Source organism: Sorex araneus, chromosome 6 (assembly GCF_027595985.1).
Source record: "Sorex araneus isolate mSorAra2 chromosome 6, mSorAra2.pri, whole genome shotgun sequence".
Taxonomy (NCBI): Eukaryota; Metazoa; Chordata; class Mammalia; order Eulipotyphla; family Soricidae; genus Sorex; species Sorex araneus.
Window position 1 is genome coordinate 32,601,223 of NC_073307.1, and position 15,723 is coordinate 32,616,945.

The window sequence follows — 15,723 nt, forward strand, 5'->3', positions numbered from 1 at the left end:
ATATTTAAGGAGCATAATCAATTCAGCTGAAAGAGAGGGGAGCCTACTGCAATGTATAGTCTTTGTAAAGTATTGAATTTTTTGCAAAGATTAGGGATACAGAGTACAGAGTCTATATGAAAAAGGATTCTCTGGCTGCAAAAGGGAGAGAGTAACATATAGGGGGGGACCATTAGAGGAAGTGTGGGGGAAATACAACTGGGTAAAATAAGAAAGTAACATTGGGATTTAGGAACTGAGTGAATTTGGGAGAGTTTTTAGGGAGATAAATTTCTGGACTTGGTGACTGAATGTGGGAGTAAGAGAAAATAGGCTCTTGATGATAATCCCAGGGAGGGACAGTTAAATCCCTTTCTGTGATGGTAAGCACAGAGCCCTCCTCCTGGGCGGCGGGGGGAGTTTAGTTGCATTTTAGATATGTTGAGTCTCCTATAAGTAACTCAAAGGAGGTAGTCTGTGTGTATTTACTGAACCCTGAGACATCGATTTACTTACACCAGGCACTGTAAGTAAATCTTACAAAGGCATGTGCTGAGAAAGCGAATGTCTCTAGGAACTGAATAAGGAAACATTTAATTATCACATTTATAACATGATGAAACACAATCATTATAAAAAATGAACATGAATTAGAATGGCTGATCTATTTACTAATTAAAAAAAGAAAAGAAGCATCAACCTGCCTATAAGAGGTCTAGCAAGACTAGTAACAACAGGCCAGGTTCTATAAAGAAAAAAATTATTTGGGGGTAACAACTGGCATGTTGAGAATCTATGCTAACTTTCTATACTATAAGAGTGCCAGTCTGTAAGTCTGTACCAACCAAATTAATTAAAAAATAACTCTGTGGTTAAGAATGTTAAATGTACCTTTAAACAAATAATAAATAATAATAACATCAAAATTTTAACCTTAGGAAATGTTTTATTCTTCAAATTCAAAATAATAGATCAAATGAAGAATTATTAAATTACCAAACATCAAGACTGTTTATAATGACATGACAGGCCCTCTCAAAAAATGGAAAAAAGAGCAAGCTGCTTTCAATTAATTCTAATATGTAAAACATAAATGCTTTATTTTTATAAAAACATATAAAATATATAAATATATATTTATAAATACAGATATAATTATATGTAAACTCATAATAGGGTTTATAGACTAATTCAAATTTTTTATGTTTCTTAAGGAAGTTTTAAAATTCAAAGCTTACATTACATCACTAAAGAATATATTTCACCAAACAGAATGAATAAAACGTAATGATGACTATAAACAATAACCGCTAATATTTCCTGGCTGATTTCTGTGTCCCAGGCACAATGCTGAACTTTTTATGTGAATTATCTATTTAATGTTAGAAAAACATATTTTTATTATTCTCATTTCACAGTTCAAGACATAATATTGTTAGTGCTTTCCTTATCCATCAATAAAAAAAAATAATTCATTTGATTGTAACCAATAAGCAAGGCAAATATCCCTCTGTTCCATTTCTTTATCTATGTCAGGAAAAACATTTCATTTTGTAAAGTGTGAAATACATATGTTAACGTTTATCCTATCCTTTAAGATAAAACCAGTGCCAGTCAGCAATAATTTGCCACCTACTCACAATTACCCTTAACCGGAAAGTTTATATCCTGAGTCACCATTTCAGACTCAAACCATCTATTTCCCAATTAGAAATTTTTTTTTATTTTTAAAGCTAGAAATTACTGCAAGCAATGAATCAAACCTCCAAAGCCAAAAAAAGGCTATGTGTTCTCTCTCTTTCTCCTTCTTCTCCCTCATCCCCCCCCTCTCTCTCTCTCTCATTTTTGGTCTATGGTTTATGGTTTTGGGGTCACAGCTGGTGATACTCAAAGGTTACTCCTGGCTCTGCACTCAGGAATTATTCGTGGCAATGCTCAGAGGACCATATGGGATGCAAGAGATTGAAATCAGGTCAGCCACATACATACAAAGCAAGTGTCCGACCTGCTGTACTATCTCTCTGGCACAATATGTGTCTTCTTTTAATATAAAAATTTCAGCACCAATCATTTGCTATTCCATCTAGTTTGAAACTCTATGCACAGCTTGTGAAGGCTAACCTTTTCAGGATGGCAAGAGTAAAATACTTGGTGACTTCCTCTGTGAAATCCAGCTGATGTGGTGTTGAAATGGAAAATATAGATCTGTTTACAAAAAATGGGTAGCACTGTAGCACTTGTCATCCTGTTGTTCATCGATTTGCTCAAACGGGCACCAGTTACGTCTCCATGGCGAGACTTGTTGTTACTGTTTTTGGCATATTGAATATGCCACAGGTAGCTTGCCAGGCTCTGCCATGCAGGCAGGATACTCTTGGTAGCTTGCCGGGCTTTCCGAGAGACCCGGAAGAATCAAATTGGATCAGCCTCGAGCAAGGCAAATGCCCTACACTCTATGCTATCACTCCAGCCAAAAAAATAGGTATATTTTAAAATATATATAAATGGGTATTTCCATTTGAAATGGAAAATACAAATCTGTTTTTTAAAAATGGATTTATATATATGCAGATATATATAGGTCTTTCTTTCCCAAAGCATTATCATAATTTTAAAATTAGCTGATGTCTAGAGTAATCTACATCAAAATATACAAGAATCGCTAGATCAAGATGCAGGGACCATGAAAACTCCCCTACAAAGGTTAAATTGATGGAGAAAATTATTTAAATGCTACATGTGAGAAGAGAAGAAGACATTTCACAAATATGCCAGTAATCTCTAAAGAAATAAAGAAAAGCAACGTTTCACTCTCTTCAGAAACATGGATTATTCTTCATTTTGTTCTCTTATTTAAAAAAAGAAACTAACAGATGACTAAGTAAACTAAGATAAACCAAGAACTTTTCAAGTTATCTCTCCCTATTTTGTTTCTTTTCTTGTGTAAATTTTGATAGGTAAATGTACCCACATTTCTCCTTTCCCCTTTTCTCCTTTATGTCTACCCTGAAAAAGGTAAGTTCCATATATTTTTATTCCCATTTCTCTCTTTTAATCTGTGTCATCATCTTACACTATAACCTTCCACTTTATAATACAAATGAAAACAAAATATTTTTTTAAATAGTATTATTTCAATTGAGAAAAAGGGCAACACAGGGGTGATTTGCCTTATTAAAATCGACATTTTAAATATGCTCAAATTTCTAAATTGGGTGTTAAGCTACCCCCACCCACCCAGTCTTTCTCTTCAAATAATTTTCCTTATGGTTTCATTTAACAAAATTTTAAATAAAAAAAAATCATTTGCATGAACCCCCTAGTGCCAAACTTGATTGCATTCCGTATCATTTACTTAATTATCATGGAAAAATCAAAACAGAAATCAGTACAACTGATTAGCATTGCTAAAGTGCTCCTATTAGAAAGCGGAAACAGCAGGAGAATTAACTCTTGCTACCTACTTGTCACATGGCTCCACTAGGAAGGCAATCTTCACTTAGAATACCACAAAAACCTCAATAATCAAGTTGAATAAAATTCATACAATGGATGAGTTTGATTCTGATGATAGGGAGCCCTTTCTTAGTGGGTTAGGGAGAAATAAATAATGGGGCGTTGATTTGCTAATTTATTTTTGCAACAACAGAGGAATAAATGATTCCAGATAATTTCTTTGGACTCTAAAATTGATCCCATTCATGGAATCATTAATTGCAAACATGGAAACAACATGGGTACCCTTAGTCTTAAACGCATTTCCTATCCCTAAAGTCTTCTCACTATCCTTAGAATAAAAATTAATATCTTGACTGAGAATAAGTCATATTTTGGAATCCTGTGCACTGTTGGTGGGATGTACATTGGCAAGACCACTATGGGAAACAGTATACAGGTTTCCTAAAAATAGTAAAAATAAAACTATATTAGGATGTAATTCAACAAATCCACTTCAGGGTATTTATCTGAAGAAAATGAAAACACAAAATTGAAAAATATCTCAGCATTCTCATGTTCATTACATTGTTTATTGCATGTTCAATGCATTATAATATCCAATACATGGAAACAACCTATGAAGGAATAAAGAAACTTGGTATATGCCATAAACCAAGGACTAATATCTTGTCACTAAAAAAAGGGAACTTGCCACTTGCAGTAACATGGACAGAGTTTGAGGGCATTATAATAAGTGAAATAAGTCAGGAGAGAAAAACACTGTAATAATCTCACTTACATGTGGAATGTTTAAAGAAACAAACAAGCTCATAGATATAAAGTATAAACTGGTGGTTGTCAAAAGTGGAAGGGTGAACAAAATGGGTAAAAGTTTTAAAGCGTTCAAACCAACATTCCAAGAACCAAAACGAACAGACTATCCTGTTTGAAATGACTGATAGAGAAACTTTACTTGCTTTTTTCAATTTTGTAACCCCCTTCCACCAGACCATTATCTCATCCATTACTTCATCTCACATTACCTCATCCTTCTTTTTCCTTTAAATCTTTATCCCTTGTGGGGTATGTTTTAGGCTTCTGCCTAAATCTATATATTATAAATTGCAATTCTCTACTAGTTCCAAAAATATATTAATGATTAACAATAAATAATAATTATAAATATCCTTGCTATTCTATAATGGAAAATTAACAATACAATTATATACACTTGAAACTAATATGTTATATGTCAATTATGAGCCAGAGAAATATTACATTGGGTAAGGCTTTTGCTTGCCTTGATCCCAGCCAATTTGAGTTCCATCCCTGGCACCCTATGAGTCCCACCAGGAGTCATCCCTGAGCCAGAGTAAGCCCTGAGAACTGTTGGGTGTGGCCTGAAAACTAAAAAAAAAAAAAGAAAATTATATCTCAATTTTTTAAAGGATACTGCCACATCTACAAACTTTTCCTCTTTAGGTTCCAAGAGCAATCTGTTTCACTTGATCACTCTTATTTGATCTATAAAGGATATACTAATTTTCTCTTGAACTATTGAGAAAGACATTTCAGGTGGGAAAAAAGGCAGTTTACTGGTTTTTCTGAAACTTTCCATTTGTGAATAAAACATGAAGGTCCATCTTTAGGTTACTAATGTTGTTAAAGAAGTAATGCTTGTCCATTTCCCTGAAAACAACCTTAGATGTAAACTTCCAAGAAAAAAGTAGTAATAAAAGGAATCCTTGAAACACTGCTATGATATCTACTGCTATGATATCTATTTTCTTTGTCTAAAGCTAGTTATTCTATAACATATTTCTTTTACCTGGGCAAAACTTTTCATTTGAAGCAAAACAAGTGTTATACATATTTTTGTGTGGAAGACCTTATGTCATTTTACTAACAGAAATTACTACAACAAAGGTATTGACTTTACCTCAATGTAGTCACAGGGCATTCCTTAAAAGCTTTGAGAGTAGAAGTTCAATGAGTATGACTATTACCATAAAATAAAGAAACTAACAAGCCTTATTTTCTAAATTTATAATGGTTCATAAGCAACCTAAAAAGAATCCCCAAAACATTACCACCAAGTCAGTGTTAGATGTCTGGGTTTTGTTTGTTAGATACTTCTCATTAAGTGAGGAAAATATACCTTGAGGGAGTTCACCAACCCTGAAGAAGAACAACCACAAATGGATCATTTCAATACAGCATGATGGAACCATGATTAAGACTGAATTGATAACAGTGGGAATACAGAGGTACAGCCATACCTCTTACCCACACAACCCCAGTTCTTTATTTCTTTGGTGGCAGGGAGGCGGGGGTGGGTGTGGAAGGGGTAAGTTTTGTACCATACCAGGTGATGCTCAGGAGTCATTCTTTACTCTGTGCTGGGGGGTGGGGGTCACTCCTGCTGGTGGTCTTTAGGGGACAATATATAGTGCTGGGAATGAATTGGCCTCAGCAACGTGAAAGAAATTATTAGGTGCTATTAAGAAGTAGAATTGGGAGACCCTAATCATCTGTTTGATGCTGACGTGGGGAACTACTCTGCAACATCCCTATGAATGTATCACCCACAACATACAGTGGGAACGGTGGGGGCAAGAGGGAGGTATCACAAATAATATTGGCTACTAAGGATCAAAGTGCAAGCAATGTGGGGAGATTCTTGCGACACAAAAAGTCATGTCTCAGGCCTGAGAAAGAGGTCAATGGCCTGAGTGCATGTTTTCTATGTAGGCAGACCCGATTCAAATCCCTAGCATCGCATGGTCCTCCAAGAATTCCAGGAGAGAATGTGCTCCTGAGCACAGAGCCAGGAGCAGATCTGCCCCCCGTAGCACTGCCAGGTGTGACCCCATAATCAAACCAAAGCAAAAATGTCAAGATCTGTGCCTTTGATAGTTCAAACTCTACTAAGTAGAGAGGAAAATTATAAATAAAATATAAACAAAGCATCTTAGAAATAAACTGCAAGGGTTTTTAAGAGGAGAGTAAAAAATCAATGTAAATAGCAAAGGTCAAAATTGAACATAAATTTTAAAAAACAAAGAGAACTTAGAAATCATTGACTTCCTATCTCATGCCTGATACTTTAAAAATGCAATTCTGTTGACTGAAATTAAATGTTTCACCAGAAAACAGACAATTAAGACAGTGCAGAGATTTGACAAATATGGCTGATATCTCTATCTGTGATCTGTACTTAATATCATATCTGGAAAAAAGAAAACTCTTCATTCCAATGTAAACCACAGGGAGCTATGAAGCAACGAGAAAAAACTCTAAGCCAAGCCTTAGCGAGGATTGTGAAAAGCAGTACTCTAAAAAAGGCAGAGCACTAATGATGAAGGATCTTAGTACTAGAATAAGCTCAAATCATTTTGTCCTGTATGAAGTAGACTTCATTTATGAGGTAGTCTTTGAGCAGGGTGAACTGTTTGATGACACAGGTATTTTGGAGATTAAAAATTAGGAAGACATTCGAAATCAAACCAAGGGAACAGACAGGAGGCAAAGGAATAGGTAGAACTGAATGCATTCAAATGTGTGTGGAACTGCCTGACCCAAGTTAGCAGACTAATGAATGTGTGGGAGAGACCAATGGGAGAAAGGATTGTATGAGAAACTAATAGAAAAAAGAAATGGTTGGGCAAGAATAGATAATATAAAATGTTATATAGTAATATAATCACTGTATCACTATATCACTGTCAGCCCGTAACTCATCGATTTGCTAGAGTGTGCATCATTAACGTCTCCATGGTGAAACTTGTTACTGTTTTTGGCATATTGGATATGCCACAGGTAACTTGCCAGGCTCTGCCGTGTGGGCGAGATACTCTCAGTAGCTTGCTGGGCTCTCTGAGAGGGGTGGAGGAATCAAATCAGGGTTGGCTGCATGCAAGGCAAACGTCCTACCCACTGTGCTATCGCTCCAGCCCAAAATGATATAGTAGTGTTATAAAATAATATAACATTTAACATTTTTAAATATTTCTTATTTTATAATAAATAATATAAAATAAGCATGAGTAATTTCTTAGCCTTTTCACAATAAAATAAAAATAAAGTAAGTAAACTATTAAAAATAAACTTCTATCCCTTTCATACAGTTTACTTCTTTTCTTTTTTTCAACTATATTCTGGCAAACCTAATTAAATATTGTTGTTGCAGCCAGGCTCCAACATCACTTCTAGTGATTCCCTGGCTAATATGAATCCTTCTCAAGAATAGACTTTTGTTCCCAATATGATGTTACAAAAAGAATGTGTATAGCTTCCAAACTATAATCATGAAAGTCATTTGATGACATTATAGTCATCTTTTAAGTATAAACTGCAATTTCCATCTTGTTTGAAGTACCATCCTATAGAAAGGCTATTGACAAATAATTATGAAATCTAATCAGGCCAATAGAGATATGTATTGGTGAGATCTGGTGAGAACCTGAGGCTTCCTGCAATAGCCTTGTGAGTGAGCCACCTCAGAAGTGCGCCCTTCAGCTCATCAACAGCCAGAGGCCTACTGACATACCGATTGCAATTTCATGAGATTGCAAGCTTAAAACACCATCTAAACTTCTTCAAAGAAACTGCAAATAGATGGTTGCTATTTTGAGTCACAAATTTTTGAACTACTTAGTTATACAGTAATAGATAACTCACATGCCTACATTTCTACATGTTTATATCAAGAATGTCTTGTTCTACTTCCAAATGGCTTCCCAAAGTGGTCCACCACTTTTTTTTTTTTTTTTTTGCACATTAAGCAGCAGTAGCACACAGGAGAGATCAGCTGCAATGATGATTCTGATATACTTTCCACAAATTATTATACCTCTCCGAGAGAACCCATCATCTTCCAACTACAGCATATTATGGACATATTATTCCAAGAGATGTGACTTCACAATGCCTTTGTTTAGGGGTATATTTGCTGCCTTTCCACACAAAGCATTACCCTAGATTATACTGCCATTCATCCCTAACTATTTAGCATTTGAATAACACAATAATTGAAAGGTTTATCTTACACTCTGCTATAAAAGTCAATGAAACGATTCCTAATTCTTGTTACTTTTTCATCTAGAAATAAGTACTCCTTTTATTTTGTTCCATTTGAACTAGTTTTCTAAGATCATCTCTCATTAGATGGTATACAAAATTTAATTAAAACCTTTTTATTTTGAAATACTATGATTTTATACTTTGAATGTATAGAAATATAATCAAGTAAACCTATTATACAGACTCACCAGTTTATATTTTGTCACAATATCTTGATTACTCCATATCTCTGTACAGTTATAGATTCAATTTAAAGATTTGTCATATTTTTTTAACTATCTTTGAAAATTTCTACACATCATGTCCCTTTTATCATTTGAGCTTTGAATATCAAGGCAATGTGAAATTTAATTAGTGTCAAAAGAGTGTTACAGATAAGTACGGGAGTTTGAAAGTGTTTCCATCTGGTTAGTGGGGATAAGAGCACTGCAGAAATTTGTGCTGCATAGATCTTGATGTGGAGATTATACCCTGTGAAAAAAATAGGACCAAAGGAAAGAGAAAGCCACTTCCCACAGGAAAAAAAAATCAAAAGATTGCCTTGATCACTGAGTGGAAAATAAAGAGTGGAGGAGAATTTTAAAGCCAGGACAAGAATAACTTTGATTTGCAAAGTTTAATCTTTGCTCAAAGTAAAGTATTTGGACATCTTATGAGAGCTCAACTAGGTTTGAGAAAGTGAACTGGAAAAATGGAAATTCTCTCATAAAGAGAAAGGGAAACTTATTGTTTTCTCTTTTTCCTTTTAACCCTCTATACTGATTGAAGAAGTAGAAACACTTGGTTTTATTAATACCCTGACACAATAAAAGCAAGAAAAAATGCAATTGCTGCAGAATAAATTGTAGAAAAAGCTAAATTCCTTTGAGAAAGAAAAGTTCAATTACAGTAAAGGGACAGAGGGAAAAATACAGTTCTCTGATATGCAGAGGAATACAAGAGTGTCATAAGATTCTTAGGTTTCCATATACGAAGGGCAAAGGAAAGACAGGAACAATGGTGATAAGCTGAAGTCTTTACTCCCTCTCTGGTGAAGGTCCTTTTAAATGTGCATGCTGCTTTGGCAAAAAGAATGGTAACACTCATTCTGCATCCAACTCTATCATGCCAGGGGTACCTGCATGTCACCTGCTCACCTAGCTGTGTGTCATTAACTTTTTTTTTTAATTTTATTGAATCACCATGAGATAGTTCCAAGCTTTCATGTTTGGGTTACAATCACACAAAGATCAAACACCCATCCCTCCACCAGTGCACATACCCCCCCCACCAATATCCTCGGTTTACTCCCCCTTTCCCACCCTCCCTCAGCCTCCATGGCAGACAATATTCATCATACACTCTCTTTACTTTTGGGCATTAGTGTCATTAACTTTTAATTACTCAACTTCGTCCCAATTAGAACATAACTAAACAATCCAAATCAAGCCTCTCTCCCCTCAAAAGTCATGTCTGAGAGATAAAACCCCCACAAAAACAACTTTGTGAGAGAATTTCTATGGAACCAAGACTTGAAAACTGTTCTAAAGGCTAGTAATGTGACTCAAAAGGCTGAAGTAGATGCCTGGCATATGTAAGGCCCTGAGTTCATCCTTAGCACAACCTAGCTCTGTGTACACATCACCAGTCCAAGCACTAAATCATCATGCCCACAACACTGGGTTGAGCATGACGGTATATACCACTGGTGGCTCTTGAGCACTGCTGGGTGTTGCCTCTACAAAAAAAAATCTATTCCAGCCAATGGCATCTATTAATATTCTGTTAAGATGCACACACATGCACACAAACACAGCATTCCTTTTATATTCAACACTATATAACAGACCATATAATTTGGGGTTTGGTTTTAGCATTCATTTGACTTCCTAACATTTCTGAAACATCTTGAGTTCCATACAACTTTTCTACTAAGAAATAGTTGAATGTTACTATTGAAGGTCTTAATGGGGTCAAATTAAGGTGCTTTCTTTTTATGAATTAAGTAACTGAAATCCCAAGATGACGACTGTAATAACAGAGGTAATTTATAGGTGGCCCAACACCACAGTGCCAAATTCAAAACTCTTAATTCTAGTCAATTAAGTAACAAGTAAAAGAGTCATTGTCTTTTCATTTAATAACTACCATCTGTGTACTGGGGCAGTAAAAGCTTCTTGAAATGCAAATTCATTGAAAGTTATATTCTCCAAGTGACTAAACTACTTCCTAGTCAACACTGAGAATCTCAGAAAGTATAAAAGGTATTCTCATGTTCATATTTGACAGCTGTTTCAAATGATGGGTGACATTGGGCCTCACTGTCCTTCCCAGGGTTACTCATTTCTGAACCACTAATCCACACCAGGAGGCATGGAGACCACAGACATCTCTTACAGCAGGCATTGCCACAATTGAACACTTTTCATCCTTATGTGGGTTTTATGCCCACATTGTCAAAAGCTTTGAAGATTTGAGACAACATGAGAGGAATTGCTGAGGAAGTGGAAGTAAGCAAAAGAATATAATTATTCAAAGTTTCATTTGGCCAGGCCATTCAGAAGAAAACGGGCAGCCTTCCCTCCCACCTCCACTTACTCACTAGGAATATATACGTATTGTATATGTATATATATATGCAAATATAAGAAGTCATAATCTAAACCCCAATTTTATGACTCAAAATAGTCCTTTGCTTTAGTAGATAAAGTACAACATGCTGAATTAGCAACACCACTTCCTGTGGTATGGAAACAGATTTTTATACTCAAGAAGTGACCTTGTCTAACCCTGAATAACTGTTGGAGAACAATCCTATACTGATAGAACAATGAAGAGCCTTCTCCATACTATTTCTTCCATATACATTATCCAAAATTCTCTTTTTTGATTTCCCCTTAATTTTTCTCTGCCATTTTTCAGGGAAATTCAGGACTTGGATACCATGATGACACGAAGATAGAATAAATGAGGCAAATTTTAAACTAGTTCAAAGTTAATCAAGAAGTCACATAGGAGTCACTTATTCTCTCTGCTTTATTTCCCTTTGAGATTCAGCAGCCAGGAAAGAGAATTTTGTAGCAAGCAAACATATGCAAGTCCTGTTTCCACTTTGCTATTCTTATAAACCTTCACAATGTCTAAGATGTCAAAGGTTCTCATCAACTTTTGTGTGGACATATATTTTAGCATGAAGCTGGTCCAATACTCCAATTTTAGAGATGATGTTGCTGTGGACCAGATAAATGAATTCCTAGGGTCACAAAGCTATTTAATAAATAGCTATCTTAAGGCTAATCTTAGGCCAAAACTCAAGACACAGTCAATATGTCTTGAACAAAATTATAAGTTGCTACACACAAAGATAATAAAGATGCCATTATATTTTTTCCCTGTGCCTGCTCCCAGTATTAACAGAATACAAATGTATAGAGGCCCTTTTATGACTATAAAAGTTTAACACTAAAATAATGACAACATGGTCAAAGAGGCAAAAGCAATTTGTAAATGTTCTTTCCATTCTTAGGAGAAGAAGTTCACCATGAGTTATGTCTACTCCACCTTGTGTATCAACAGGAAAGATCAGACACACAGGCCTCAATCATTCTCCAAATGAATGTGGCAAAGGATTTAGTAAAAGTTACTGGCACCCCCCAATTTTCTTGGTGCAATGATGCCCTCTGGTTAGCTCTGGAATTAATTAATGAATGAAAAAAAAAGCAAAAAGTCACGTATGAGGTGGATATGTTCACACACTGTATGGTTCCCTGTGGCCCACCAGGAATGATTCCTGTGTTCAGAGTCAAGAGTAAGGCCCTAGTCCCCAAAACGAAAAAAAAAAAGCATAAGGTGTAAGTTTAGGACAGCTTCTTAGCAAGATTTAATAAATAAAAACGTGTGAAAATGTACATTTCAAGTTATGGATAATACAGAAATTAATCATTTTTATGTACAATGAAATAGTTTTGGTTAACTTCAGTACCTTAAAACATGTCTCTAAATTTCTTTTTTTTTTTTTTTTGGTTTTTGGGTCACACCTGGTAATGCACAGGGGTTACTCCTGGCTCTTCACTCAGGAATTACCCCTGGCGGTGCTCAGGGGACCATATGGGATGCTGGGATTAGAACCCGGGTCGGCCGCATGCAAGGCAAATGCCCTACCCGCTGTGCTATCGCTCCAGCCCGTCTCTAAATTTTTTAAAAGCTCTAACGATAGACTTAAAACGTGTTACTTTGAAATTGGACCTGGTTTACAACATATATGGGAATTTATTTCTTCCCTAATTCTCAGTCCAATTATGCTTGATCTTATTAGATACATTTTCCTTTCATTTATTTTTATTATCTTTCAGGCTTAAGTCAAATTTCTAATGACAAAATTGTTGAAGAGGTCTTATCTTTTGCATCATATTTTTACAAACTTTGTATACTCTAGGATGATTTTACAACTTTTTTTTTTTATTTTTGGGTCACACCTGGCGATGCTCAGGGGTTACTCCTGGCTCTACACTCAGGAACTCAGGAATTACACCTGGCGGTGTTTGGGGGGCCATATGGGATGCTGGGAATCGAACCTGGGTCGGCCATGTGCAAGGCAAACACCCTACCCGCTGTGCTATCGCCCCAGCCCTGATTTTAAAACCTTTTAAAAAAATATCACTTGGAAATTTTTTTTCTTTCTAAAGTACTTTTAAAATCATTTTTAGCTAGAGACTCACTGTACCTAATATGGGCTCAATAATTTAAACTGTTTATCACTTCTATATTTTATCAAGAATTAGGAAATGGCTGATATTTTGATTAGCTATTCCTGAAAGAGCCCTTAAAATTTTTAAATTTATTTTAGTGTTGGAATATGAGATAGGAAAAAGAGTGTCTCCTATCATTAATTTAGTTTTATTTCTCATAACTATGTATAACTACAGCAATAAACTGTTAAGTAAGATAGGCTCTTTAATTTGACCTTTTTTTCTAAAAAGAGATGTAAAAATTTCATTTACAAATGTCAGGTTTTCATAATAGGTCATGTTATTTATATTTCTTTTTTCAAACAAATTTACTTATATTTGGGTTTTAAACATACTCTATGTTCCTGGACCAACCCCACCACCAGTGTCTTCTTCCCTCCACCAGGGTTCCCAGTTTACTCCTGCCCACTCCTCCAACTCCATCCCTATCCTACCATTTTGACAGGCACATTTTAAATTTTGTTTGTTGAAGTGTGGATCTCTTGCTTTTAGTGTTGCTGACTCTGTGGTTTGGATATTTAGCTATACCAATCCTTTACACCAATGTACTCATTGCCCCCCCCCCCACCCGTTACCTGTTGTTTTCTATCTATTCTTCTCCTTCAATTTCTTCCCTTCTCTGACCTTCTCTTCATAATACTCTGGAGTCAAGGATGATTTGATCTTTTTAAATAAAGGTATGGAACGCTTCACGAATTTGCGTGTCATCCTTGTGCAGGGGCCATGCTGATCTTCTCTTTATCGTAAAAATAATGCATGCATGAACGTAACGGCATAGGAACCCAGATGTGTGTAATCCCATCAACGGCCAACATCCAGAGAGAGACTTAAAAGCAAGCTCCCAGAATTGATATCATGTAGCCTGCTTCTCCCTCTGGGAGAAACTGGCAATTTTGAGAGTTCCTGCCCATATGGGACAGCCTTGCAAGCTTCCCATGGTGTATTCATATGCTAAATCCAGTAACAAACTGGATCTCATTCCCCTGACCCTGAAAGAGCTCCCAGAGTGACATCTTGGGAGGGCTGAGTCGAGATAGCCTTCTGAGATCTCAGGGAAAGGATGAAATGATAGGTTACTGAGCCCATCCGAGAAATCGGTGATTAACAAGATTTTTGTGATTTTCATGAAATAAAGGTAAAACAGGATAAGGTAGGTTTTACCAATAACAAGTTTTAAAATCACTGCATGGGGCTGGAGAAATATTGCACAGGGGTTAAGGCCTTTGCCTTGCATGCAACTGACTCCAGTTTGATTCCCAACAAACATGGTTTCCTGAGTACAGATCCAGGAGTAAACCCTGAACACTGCTGTATTTGGCCACAAAACAAAAATTAATAAATAAAACCAGTGCCTATAAACACTAACTTTTGTCTAGTTCGTCAGCTTGATCCATTAGTCCTTTTACCAACTTCCCTTTGTCCTCCATGCTGAGACCAAGTCTCCCAAAGCACGATTGTACTTCATCTCCTTTCCTTTGGGGCCACACCCACCTATATTCAGGGATCACTGTAGACTGTGCTTGAGGATAGGACCCAGTGACAGTGAGGGATTATGCAGAGCTAGGTATCAAACCTGGATCTTCTGCATGCAAAATATGCACTCCAGTCCATTGACCTATAATTTTTATTTAAATATTCTTGAGACCTTGACTTTAAGATAAAACCCAAACCAAACCAGCATTCATTCAACTCAGACATCTACAATAATATCTCAACTTTATAGTACTGAATATATAATACTGAACACTACAGATAGGATTCATGATTAAGTTGATCCTATCAAACCAAATGCATAATTTTCTGTTGTGAAGAAGCAGTTCCCATAAACTATATTACTGTCATTTGGTCAAGGTTTTAAACTTCCTAATAATGCAATTGGGAAAGAAAAATAAAAGTGATTGGATTTAAAATTTACATGAAGACTACCTCAATTGAAGAAGTTATGAAGGATGAAAATAGTTTCCTGCATGGATTATATTTGCCCTACCTTGCTAGTTTGAAAGGGTCTATGATTTATTTCTGTGATTCCTTTGAATCATACTTGCTTCTACTTGTTTGAAAATCAAGCCATTGTATATAAGCTTGCTGTCAACTTATCGCTTTCTTTGCAATAATTTATTCTCTCATTCCATAGCTAATGTTGCGTTTGGATAAATAAGAAGACTTTTTTAATGTCCTCACTAAAAATTGCATATAAACCTATCACAGATTTGTATGTAACCAACTTTCCATGTCCTCAACTAATAGTTGTATGGCATCTTGGGCTGTTGATATTTCACATAACCAATTCCATATCCTCAACTAGACTGTAAGCTCCTGGCAAGTAGAGTCCATGTCTGTGTCTTCGCTTCCACCAGGCCTCCCTGATTTTCTGATTTCTTCCTATCTGCAAGAATTATATATATGAACGATGCAGACCTATTTGCTTTGTTACAGGGGTACATTCTGAGAAAAGCATCAGAGATCTGTCATGATAGAATGTGTTTACACACACCTA

The 15,723-nt window shown here is 35.9% G+C and overlaps 1 protein-coding gene and 1 non-coding gene across 3 annotated transcripts in view; both read right to left on the reverse strand.

The window, feature by feature from the left end:
• Nucleotides 1–15,723, reverse strand: part of MEGF10 (multiple EGF like domains 10) — a 173,427-nt gene that overhangs the window by 132,043 nt on the left and 25,661 nt on the right. The window lies entirely within an intron of this gene.
• On the reverse strand, nucleotides 13,900–14,003 carry LOC129406209 (U6 spliceosomal RNA). Its single transcript, XR_008630872.1, has one exon. It is a non-coding gene; the product is annotated as a U6 spliceosomal RNA (small nuclear RNA).